We start from the raw sequence: 11,554 nt of genomic DNA, 5'->3' as shown, positions 1-11,554 counted from the left end.
CATACTAAAGGACAGCTGCCTCAAAGCTGTAAATCATTTTATTTAATTCTGTGTTTCATGCCTGAACTTGATGTAATCAGGGATTAAATGTTGTCTATCCAAAATAAGAGTTCTAATGAAAAAAGAAGTTATATGAAAGTGGCTGCATTTTCTTCAGTAATGACAGTCAGAAAGGGCAGAAGTGAGGTAAAGAGGAAGAAAGATAATATAGCAACGAGTGAGAGAGGAACATTTTCTTGGCAATACTGTGACTGAGGAAGCTCAGATGTATCTTGATGTCTCTGCTGCTTCATTTGTGTCTGCTAATATAAGGAAGCTTCGCAAGGGGTAGATTTTCTTCCTAGCTTACTAGCTGCAAATGCCAGATCTTTTTCTGCCTTTTTGTTCTGATGCTTTCTACCAGATATGACAGAAGAAATAACATATGCCAATCTGAAATTTGAAAACAGCCATGAGCTGGATAATATCAGAGAGCCTGGAAATACTAAGGAAAAAGGTGTAGTATCTGTGAAACTTTTATGTTTTATTCTTGCTAAAGTAGATGGGGTGGGATGGGAAATATTTTTAATTAGATGCTCAAAGGGCCTTTATTAGCTTTGTTACTCTCAGAAAAGTTATACTAGTTATAAATGTGTTCTGGTTCTTGTTGCTGTGATTTCTGCCTGAAATTTTTAGGGTTTGGAAGGCATACCTAGAATAGTGATCTTATTATTTCATGGAAAAACATATTGCTGAGGGTTAAGTTAATCTCCACAAGTAGTCCTAATTGTCTAAACCTCAAAAGAATTAACTTGAACTAAATTTTAAAGTGGATGGGTTACATTTAATTTCTCTGTACATTTACATTTAAGTTTACAACTGAATTCGCTTTAACTGGCTCACTTTATTTCAGTTCTGAAGTTCTAGCCACAATTAAAGCACTGCTGTTTGAAATGGCTATATCTGTTAAAGGACTGAATGCATTTTAAATACTGTATTTTCAATACTAATTTAAAATTAATTTTACTTAATTTGTGTCAAATTGCTAAAGAGTACCTGTGAAGAAGAGCTCTAGATTTAAGTGGTGCAACTCATGGGAAAAGAGACCATAGAATGTGCTACGTGTTTGTGGGGGTCACGCTCTGGGGAAGAGGTTTACAGGCAAGAGGACAACTTGCTTGTGGTTCAGAAGGAATTCTCTGGGGAATTCTGTGTCAAAGAATAGTGGGTTTGAATGCTGTTAAGTCTTTTGAACACTATGTGTTTTCAACATTGTTATGTTAAGTAATGGGTTTGAACATTGCCAAAATATAACTCTGGGGCTAAAAAAAAAAAAAGGTAAAAATCTGAACTGTCTTTGTGTTAAGCTCTGGGTTTCTTTTGCTGTAGCATTCAATAATACCAGTATCCTCATATGTCTCCAGACATCCTGTATCTGTGTCCCAGGGTAGACAACACATATTTCATTATGAGAAAGCACCATTCTGAGAGGGCACAGAACAGTCTGTGCATCATTTCATAAACAACAAATTGAAAAAACAACAATGAATAAATATATCCATACGAGGACCATGGGAGTACTGTACATGAAGGAGTACAGACCAAGGCCCCTTCTGCTGTGCTAGATCTAGCACAAGCAGTGAGAGGTTACAAAGTACAGTACAGTAAAAGTTCCCTAACTATTACCTAAAGAATAGGTAAACAATTTAAATAAATACTTTATTTATTTATACTATACTTCAAATAAAACAGCCAAAGCTAAAACTAGTGCTTTGTCTTGATTCATATTGCTGCCCAGAAAATATTTTGTATTTGTTTATGAAATTTCACTGTCAAATTACAGAATCTTTTTCTTTTCTCCTCTAAAAGCTCCAGGAAGCATGGACTATAATGCTTTCAGTCTTGAGCTTCGGGCTGTGACTTTGTAGGGGTAGGAACAATTTATTTTTGCCCTTTAGTTCCAATTCATATGAGTCTATTCAACAGCCTGCCTTAAGGAGTCAAATTTCTCTTACTGTTGTTCGCCAGGCACCTACTATTCAGATTCAGAGCATGTACAGAAGCACTTTGACCTTAAAAATATCCACATAGCCCAGCAGTCAATGCATCCTTAAGTCTTGTTAGATTCTATAAGGTATGTGATTCTCCTGTGCAGGCTCTGAGTGTACCTGTCATATGTCTGTGAGAATAACCTGGGAAAATAATGCAGAAGGGAGATGTTCTTTCTCTTCCTGATGAGCCTAGATATTTCTCTTTTATGCAATACAAAGCAGTTAGAGCACTTTCCTTAGACTGGGTTTATATACTGTGATGAAATGCAGTTGCAGGGAGGGTGACAGATGTAATACCTATTTAGCAAGAATTTTGTCAGTGTCTCTTACAGTATTGTCATTTTAAAGCTGAGGAAGTATGGGCTTGATGGTAGACTGTTAGGTGGGTTGAAAACTGGCTGGACTACTAGGCTTGAAGAGGACTAACTAATGGTTCAACATCTGTCTGGTGGCAGAGTCCCTCAGCGGTTCCCCGGGGCTTAATACTGAGCCTATATTGTTTAATATCCTCAACAACGACCTGAACAATGACACAAAGTGTGTCTTCAGCACATTTATAATTACACTAAACTAGGAGTGGTAGCTGATGTTACCGAGTAATAGAGCTTCAGTACAAAGGAACCTTGAGAAACTTGAGGACTGGGTGAGCAGAAACCCCATGAAGCTCCGCAAGTTGTTGAGCACTGAGGCTCAACTAATCCCAGGCCCTGGTACAGACTGGGAACAGGCAGGCTTCAGAGGCTTCTGCTGGGAAGAACCTGGGTCTTATGGTGAATGGGAGGTTGAATATAAACCAGCAGTGATCTGTGTCCCCATTCAAGGTAACATCCATTGCTAAATCTTTTTTCACCTGTTCATCAGGTGAAATTAATCAACTTGAGTTTATATAAAGAGAGGTCTTGTACCACATTCTGCCAGGATCACTTCAGTACAGAAGCCAACCACAGGTTATTTGTAGAAGAGGCACACTACACAGTTTCCATTCCTGTTCCTTCAGCTTGGCACACTAAATAACACTTTCTGCTCCTTCAACAATTCAGTCCTCAGTTTTAAACAACTTTTTCTAGACTAGCTACTTCCTCTCCACATTCCCATTCTACTGCCTTTATTGGATTAACTCAATCTGGTTGCAGCTCTCCACAACACCCATATAGTAGCAACCTTAATATGTGCCTTAGATTTAGTGCTTCCCTGACAAATTGAATGCTTTTTCTCCCTCCTTCAGTGCATCTTAACCCATGAAATCTTCCAGGTCCTATAAACAAAGTGTCTTTTGGATGACCCCCGTGCTTAAAATTTCTTTTGCTCAGGAAAAGATTGTTTTATTTTTCTCCTCATTAAGTGCTAATTTATGTATCTAGGCTATAACCCTTATTACAGAAAAATAGCTAGAAATCTCAAGCTACCATAAAGGACTGGACGAGTTTACTATAGCCTTCAATTTAATCAGATTACCACAGATACATGATGCACATCACAAATTACCACAACCATACAGTGCATATTTGTTTTTAGCTTTCAACAATCAACTTTCTAGATTTTGCAATATCTTGCTTTCCTGATATCTTTTTTACCACAGTCTATGGCCTTTGAAAGGACCAAGGCTGTCCACATTCTCCACTAAGCTGTTGTGATCTCTCACTCTCTTTGTTTGGGCATCTTTTGCTGTGTGCAGAGACTTTTCAGCAAAAATATACAACTGTAAAGTAAAAACAATTATTTATTGACCAGTGCACCACAGAGATGGCTATGATTTAATGAAGCTAATGTGTTCACCATTTGCTTAGAATTGCACCTCCATGTCATGACTGAATTATTCCCAGGGCCTCCTACTTCGTCTCGTTCTTGCTGGCCAATAGTCCTGATTTTGTTCACGTTGTGCCTGGCATTATTGATGGCCTTGGTGACCCTGGCAGTTTTACGTAAGTATTAATGTGTTTCTGTTTGCTGGGGGGGGCTCAAGCTATTGAATAACATCAGACCAACATCTCTTTCGGTGTCTATCTATAACATCAAACTGCCACGTCTATCTGTGTCCCACCCTTTCTGAAGGGCAGCACTGAAAATGTCTTATTGTGCATTTCAGTTTTCCAGATTCCCAAGGACTATAGGATACAACTTAGAGAACTCAATATGACAAAGAATGAACTGCATGCAAATTTCTCAAGTATGCTACAGGCAATAGGAAATCAACTGTGCTTGGAAGGGGAAACCAACCTTAAAAATAATGGTAAATCAAAAAGTTTTGATGAGGGCTTATCTTTCAACACGGCAAGGAAGGAAATGAGATGTGTCTACTGTAACTATTCAGGTCTGTCTCCTGAGGTGAGCTTGTGTCTTCTCGGATGTGACCACCTAGAAAGCAGGCAATGAGCATGTCTGCCTCATAGAGTGCCTGGAAAGAGGTGCCCAGCCTGACCACATGTGCACTGGTGTGGGGCCTGGCAGTGGTACCAGGGTTTCAGGATTTAGTTTCCATAAGAAAAGGGTTCTGTTGGTTGCCTTCTGGACATGCCAGTTCCTGACAGCCCTCATTCAGGGAACTCTACAAAATGCTCATCTGCATCTCATAGACAATTTTACAGTGATGCCTGGGAGTTAAACAACTTGCTGCACTCTGTGAATAGCAGTCCACAGACAAGGACGGTGTGCTAGTACCCGCCCTAGGTAAGACTGGAATCTCTCAAAGTTAGAAGTGATGTGCGGTGAAGCATAGCTAAATCAACCAGAGAGTTCACTCCCTGTCTCTTGACTGTGTCCAGTGCAGGTCTGTTTCTGAAGTCAGTTTGCCCAGCTTGGTTATTTAAGTGGCATCTGACAATGAGCCAGCCACAGAATTAGTTCTCTTCAGAAATTATAGTCTGAGGGGTAGGACATCAGGCGAAGGAATCCTACTGTGACTGTTAGGAAAGGTGATTCATTTGTCTGGACATTGTTCCACAGACAAGTTAATTGTCTAGGTCTCCCTTTTAGTCAATGAAGAGAAATTAGTAATGCAAAGATACAGTCTGTTTCCTCCCAAGAAAGACACCTGAAATGACAGAAAAAGCATGCGTGAGACACACCTACCTCTATCCATTGACTAAAATGGGCAACCCAATAAGTTGACTCATGTCACCTTCGTAGACTCCTAAAATTAGGCAAAATAAATCCCATTTGCAACTCCTGAATATCCTCTCAGTGCTAATGGGAGAGATAGGGGGATGATTCCGTTTTCATCTCTTTCATTACTTTCATCTTCTTGGACCACAGTGGGATTTTGACTGAATGAAGATTGTCTGAAACACTTGTTCTTGGAGGGACAGCCTGGGAACAGAAATGAGGCAATGGTTTTTCTTTTCCAGGCCAGAACTGTGTACTCTGCCCTACAAACTGGAATTGGAAAGGTGGCGACATGTGTTACTACTTCAGCAAGGAACAGAAATCATGGGAACAGAGTCGCCAGTTTTGTTCCTCACAAAACTCTACTCTTGTTCTGATAAAAGAGACAGAGAAGCTGGTATGGACTGGTTTCTTACTCTGTTTAGCATGGACGAAATTCATGCACCCTATCAGCTGCTCAATTCACGTATCATTTTCTTAAATGGCACTGTGAGCAGCAGTTCTTCTACAGTGATGCAGGTTCATGGCTGCTTTGTTGAGGGCAATGATTTCACTAATTTAACAAGTATTAGAGTTCCACACAAGGACTTGGTAAGACATCAGTGTGAAAACCTCTTTTAACCTGATCTTCCCATAGGCGAACCATAGTCCTCCCCATTTTGTGCAGGTTCTTTGCACAAAAGTTGATCTCATCTTTTAAATCAAAACACTTGGCAGAGAGTTGCTGAAATCTGGCCTAATCTTTTAATAAATGAAAACAAACTGAGGTGGGAAGAGAAAACGCCAGGTGTAGAGTGAAATAACGCTTTTGCCTCTGGCTGCCAGCAGACATATCGACAGGCTGAAGGCAGAAAAGATGCCCCAAGAGCTAGAAGTCAGGGCTGGGCCTGTCTGCTCTCCAGCACAAATGCCAGTTCCCCTCTCACTGAGCTGCAGGCCATTATGTTTCTCCCAGAAAGAAAGGGGAGCAGCTTTATTCTCACCCTCCTTCTCATCCTCTTTGCTGGCGACAGCAAAGATTGTGAGGTGCAGTCTGTTCTAGCTGTCTTAATCACAGCATTGAAAGGCACGAGGGAAAAGAGAAAATGGAGAAGTGCACTGGCAATGACAATAAGGAAGGAGCAGAACACCAGGAAAAAAAATATTCCTATCTTCAGATAATTCCCTCAATCAGCAGTAAGAAAGACAGCATTATGTAAGTTTACATTCTTACCTGTTCTGCTCAGAGTATTTTTTAACAACAGGATATCACTAAATGCTTAATTTTAAGACCTCCTCTACTTGCCACGGTCCAAGTTTTGGCAATAAGTAAATGATACTAGAACCAAGTGTGAAAATTCAACAAATCAAACCCGACAGCTTCCTGCAGAGGCTTCCTTCTCACTGTTGACAAATGCTAAGGACAGAGTAAAGGAGGAGGAATGATTCATGACTAAAGGGGGGAGAACAATCCAGTGTTTCACCCAGGGGCCTTAAATCAGGTTGATGAGGATGACGTTGCCCTTCAGAGCTATAAATGTATCTTCTCTCCCATTAAAAACAGCTCTACTATGCCTTCTCCTTTCATACTAGACTTTTCCACTAAGAGTAGCTATTGTCCTGACAGGTTAACAATTTATGTTCTTTAAGCAATTTCCATCAATGCTTGCAACTTCTGAGCCTAAACATTTATTTGTTATATCTTACTGAATATCTCTTTTGAATTGTGCTTACTCTGCATAGGAACTGGCAAAAAAATTTCATGGAACAATATTCTGGCTTGGATTAACATTTAGAGACAAACAGAGAGACTGGTATTGGGAAGACAACACAGCTCTTACAGAAGAACAAAAGTCTTGGTAAGTGGGCAGCTTTCCTGCAGTACATAAAGCTGGTCCTCGCCCATATGGAACTCTCAGTTTCTCTGACACAAAGGGACCATTGAACAGCCAACTTTTATGCAGCCAGGACTGCCTGGAGGGTGATCTAGGCAATACTCCTAGGGCAGGGGGGGGAATGTTTATTTCTGCAATTTAGTTTCAGATTGACCATAAATGTTGTATGATCTTCTTGTATTTGACAACTTGTTTCAGTGAGGGCACATGGAAAAAACCCCAATGGAAAGGTGTTTCATTTCATGCTTTTTGATTTTATACTGCTTTATTTTTATATAAGACACCATTTACTCTCTGGAATCGTTTCGCTTTGGTTTAACATGTTATTTCAGAAATACAATATGTTTTTCTTCTTGCTTTCAAACCCACTTTGCCAGTTTTGCTTTTCATTATTAGGCTGTCTCCTCTTAACATTTCTATTGAAACAGCCACTGACACCCTCCAGTCAGTACACAGGAGTTGGCGTTTCTTACTGTCAGGTACAAGAAATAGTTTAGGATCCACCGCAGAGTCTGCAGGGGGTGCTTGTTGGCATGTTCAGGACAGGGTGAGCCTCCTAGGAGTTGGTGCACAATGTCACTAAACACTTTATTTCTTTGTTGGAAGTATATATCCTTCGTGAAAGTCACATAAGTAATTCTTGCAAAGACAGCTCTTTTTGGAAGGGACAAAGGAGCACCATTTGGATGAGGTGAGATGTAACAGTAAAGATTTTTCTTTCTTAGGACAAAGCTGGATAGCTTCCGCCAACAATGTGGATATTTTTACTATCATACCATATATAGCCAACAATGTAAACAAGAGCTTTACTATATCTGTGAAAAGCCTGCCATCCGATTACAGCGACGTAACAACCATTGGCAGGAGGACTGGTTTGTCAGATCAAAATGACTATGAGAAGCTAGAAGACATTCTGCAAGGTTGGCATATATTATTTTGTATTTCAGGACTATCACATGAGAATGTAAATATGTTGGATCGGACCTCTTATATCTCCCCTTTTAATTCTCTTTTAGACATATGTAAAAATATCTTCATACTAAGGAAACGGGCATGGTGATGGACTCCAGGAGTGACCCAAGTCTATTGTTCCAGATACAAAACTGCCAACTGATTACTCAGTTTTAACCAACACAAGTAATGGACAAAATGGCCAAAAGTGATGGCCAGGAAAAAAAGCACAGTGACTAGGCAAGCATGTAAAGATACTGCTCCTCTCCCAGCATCCACTGATACAGTCCAAATAACTGTACAGCTGTCACATAACACAAGTTATAAGGATTAAACATCTCTATTCAGGAGACACTTCTGATGGATTGTTGATCTGATTGCTTTAGTACACTACTAGACTGGATAATACAACACACAAACACAGTTATCCCCAGGTGGGCCAAGGTGTTCCTGAACTGTATTAATATTCTTGTATGTGCTCTGGAGTGCAGGGATTCATAGTTCTCACAAGGACTTGCGCATGTTTCACATGATAAGATATCTTTCAGTATCCTTCATCTGCAAATGTTTAGCTCTCTTCCATGATCTATAATTCTTCCTGGCACTGTTAGTTCTCCTTTTTCTTTTTTCTTTTTCTGCTCTTCTTTTCTACTTTTCTACTTTTTTGGTCTATTGCAAGATTGCAAGAATCACGCTAGGGTTGAGCCAAAGGTATGAACAGAACCTCCTTTTGTGTATTTTTAGGATATTTCCTGCAATGCCATACTACTACCTTAATGCACTGAGCAAGAGTCTACAAACTCAATCATAGTGAAAATACCCCAAGCACTGTTACAGAGCAAAACGTCTCCCTCCATATCTCCACAGAACAATGACAGTCAGGCTGAAATAAGACATCTCTGTTCCGTAAGAGTGTTTTGATTTGAGAAAGAAGTCCACGAACTCCTAGCTTGGTCCCCTCTGGAGGCTTGTGTATTCCTTGTGCATCCCAGATTATTTATTGTGGATCATTTACCACTGGTGTAACAGCTGGGCTTCTAAAGGGTTAGTCATCCCTTCAAGGGCTGTTCTAGTGTCTCACTGATCTCAGCACTACACAGCAGTTTCTGATCAGCAACATGAACATTTCGGGTGTTATTTTCAAATACCAATTTTACAATCCAGAAACCTTAGTAGATTTCTCTTCCTCTCTGCTGTTTACACTCATCACTTGCATGACTAATGTAACCTGTCCTAGCTGCTCCTCTCAGTTCCTCTCCCAGCTATTGCTGTCTTTGGGGGTGAAAATGCAGAGTGCTTCTGTCCTGTAATGCAGACACAGCCCTGGTGACTTCCCAGAGTGTCTCTCAGCATTCATACCAGACACACTGATGTAAGAAATCTCATGTGGAAGGTAGCCTGACTGGTGTTCATGGCTCATTCTGTCTTGATAATGAACGGCTTTGCTGTAATTTGGAAGAAAAATTAAAAAACAACACCACCACCACTCTGATCTTGTTTTCTTTTACATTGCAGTGACTGTGAGGAAACAGGAAAGATATTTCCAGGATGTTTTTTTCATTAATAAGGCATCCCTAAGAGCAGAGGCATGAATCCTAGATGTTTCAGCAGTTTGTTGAAAACAAACGTAAACTGAGATTGACAGCTCACTGCACTGACAGGCAGGCACAAGGCTACATCATATCTTGCTGTGGCCTTGACATTTTGGGTCAATTTACTGTCAGTCCAAAAGCAATCTCTGGTGCAGGTAACTCTAAAGGCAGATGGGGTTCGAGTACAGTTTCACAGTGCACCACGCTACTGAAACAGAACGAGCTAGCTTCTTGTCCTCCTCCAAAAATAATGACTGAAACACACACACAAAAAAAAGATCACCCCAGAGAAGAAAGAAAGGAAAGAGAGGAAGCAAGCAGTGTCTTACCATTCACTGCAGGAATTTGAGTGCTGCAGTAAACAACCTTGTCCAGCAAGGCTGCAACTAGCAAGGGACACAACCAGGTAGGGCTTAAGGATGTGCTGACTGTGTCCCCTTTTCCATTGAAATGAGCTTTTCCTTACAGGGGAAGAGACATAGAAATATACTGTTTGTGTATTGGCTGAGATGGCATTTTTGAGTCACAGTTCCATACAACAGTGTGTTTCCCAAGTCTAAAATCCACTCCTCCCAGCATCCCCTCCACCACAGTCATAAACTCTAGGTAATGCAATTTGCAAGATCACATTTTGGTTAATAAACACAGCTGTTTTGTCCAGCCTGCTGACATTTATATACAGGCTGTGTTCAAATGGAGACCCAAACTTCCTTCTTTAGTTTACCTTTCTTATAACTTTAGTCTGAAAGAACAAGAAATTTTGTCTGCCCTGGATCCTTACAAGAACAGAGAGAGAATATGATAGTGAAACTCCATCTTAACCCTTTTGCTACTTCTGTTCTTGCAGCAGGACCTGTTTTAAAAGATTACTAAAGAAAAACCAAAACCAAAACAAAACAGAAACAACAAAAAAAAACCAACCACACAACAGAACTCCTTATAGAATTCAGAGTTAGAAAAATAATACAAGAAAATTATTTTACCTCCTGTTTTCTCTCCAGAAGTAAAATCATGTTGGAGAAAAGTTTCCCCAAAGGAGATCCATTACATGCTTGAGAAGTTGTTGCTAAGACTGAAGAGGTTACTGTCACAAAAACGTACAACAAATTTGGTAGTATAGACACGCTTGACTCCCAGTTCTCTGCAGAAAAGCCCTTTTTATGCTAAAGTGCCAACATACAGTTTTCAGGCTCGATAGACTAGGAATTTTGCACCATATTTAGCATGAGCTTTTTATGAGGGTATTATGGATACACCATGAATATACAGTGAATGCTACTCCTTACACCCTTAATTCCCAACCTTTCCCTCATGCCTTCTCTTTGCATATGGATAAAATATAATAAAAGAAATAAATGCAACCAGATATATTTCTGCTCTGGAAAATATGTATAATCTGCACAGCAAGGCAGAAAGTATATCCCAGTCATTACAGTGTATTTCCAGTCTGTTGATATTATTTTGCAAATGGGAGACACTAAACTTTACGCAAAAGAGCAAGAACAGCTACTCCAGAAATTCCTCTCTTGCAATTTCCTTCTGACTCAAGCCTGTCACCATGATGTGACTCATCATGTCTGGGCAAGTGCTCTGTTAAGGAGTGTGGGTCACTGAAGATGTTTAAGAACTACAGCTCAGCACTGGATCAAGGCACTGCAAAGAGCTAGAGATGGAGAATGAGGATGGATAAGCCACTTCTGCACAGCGACTTCTGCATGCAGCGCAGCAGCAGAGAGGTCCTCAGGGTAGTCTGGTCTTTCTCTGACACAGGCTGAGCCAAGCTCAGCCCTCATCATCCTTTCAGCTCAGCTTTTCCCCTTTTAGGATTTATTTCAGTGAATTTTTGTAAAATAATTTCTTTTTTTTGTTTTTTCATAGCACTGTATGGAAATGTAGCCTATTGCTTTCAGAGCAGCTGATGTGTTATATTTGTGCCCTGATACATCAAGAGATATCTTTCCTACCTTAACTCAAAATAGTAATTATTTATAGAACATCTTATTTT

The sequence above is a fragment of the Caloenas nicobarica genome, chromosome 1 (assembly GCF_036013445.1).
Source record: "Caloenas nicobarica isolate bCalNic1 chromosome 1, bCalNic1.hap1, whole genome shotgun sequence".
In the NCBI taxonomy this organism is placed as follows: domain Eukaryota; kingdom Metazoa; phylum Chordata; class Aves; order Columbiformes; family Columbidae; genus Caloenas; species Caloenas nicobarica.
This window is presented reverse-complemented; position numbering follows the sequence as displayed.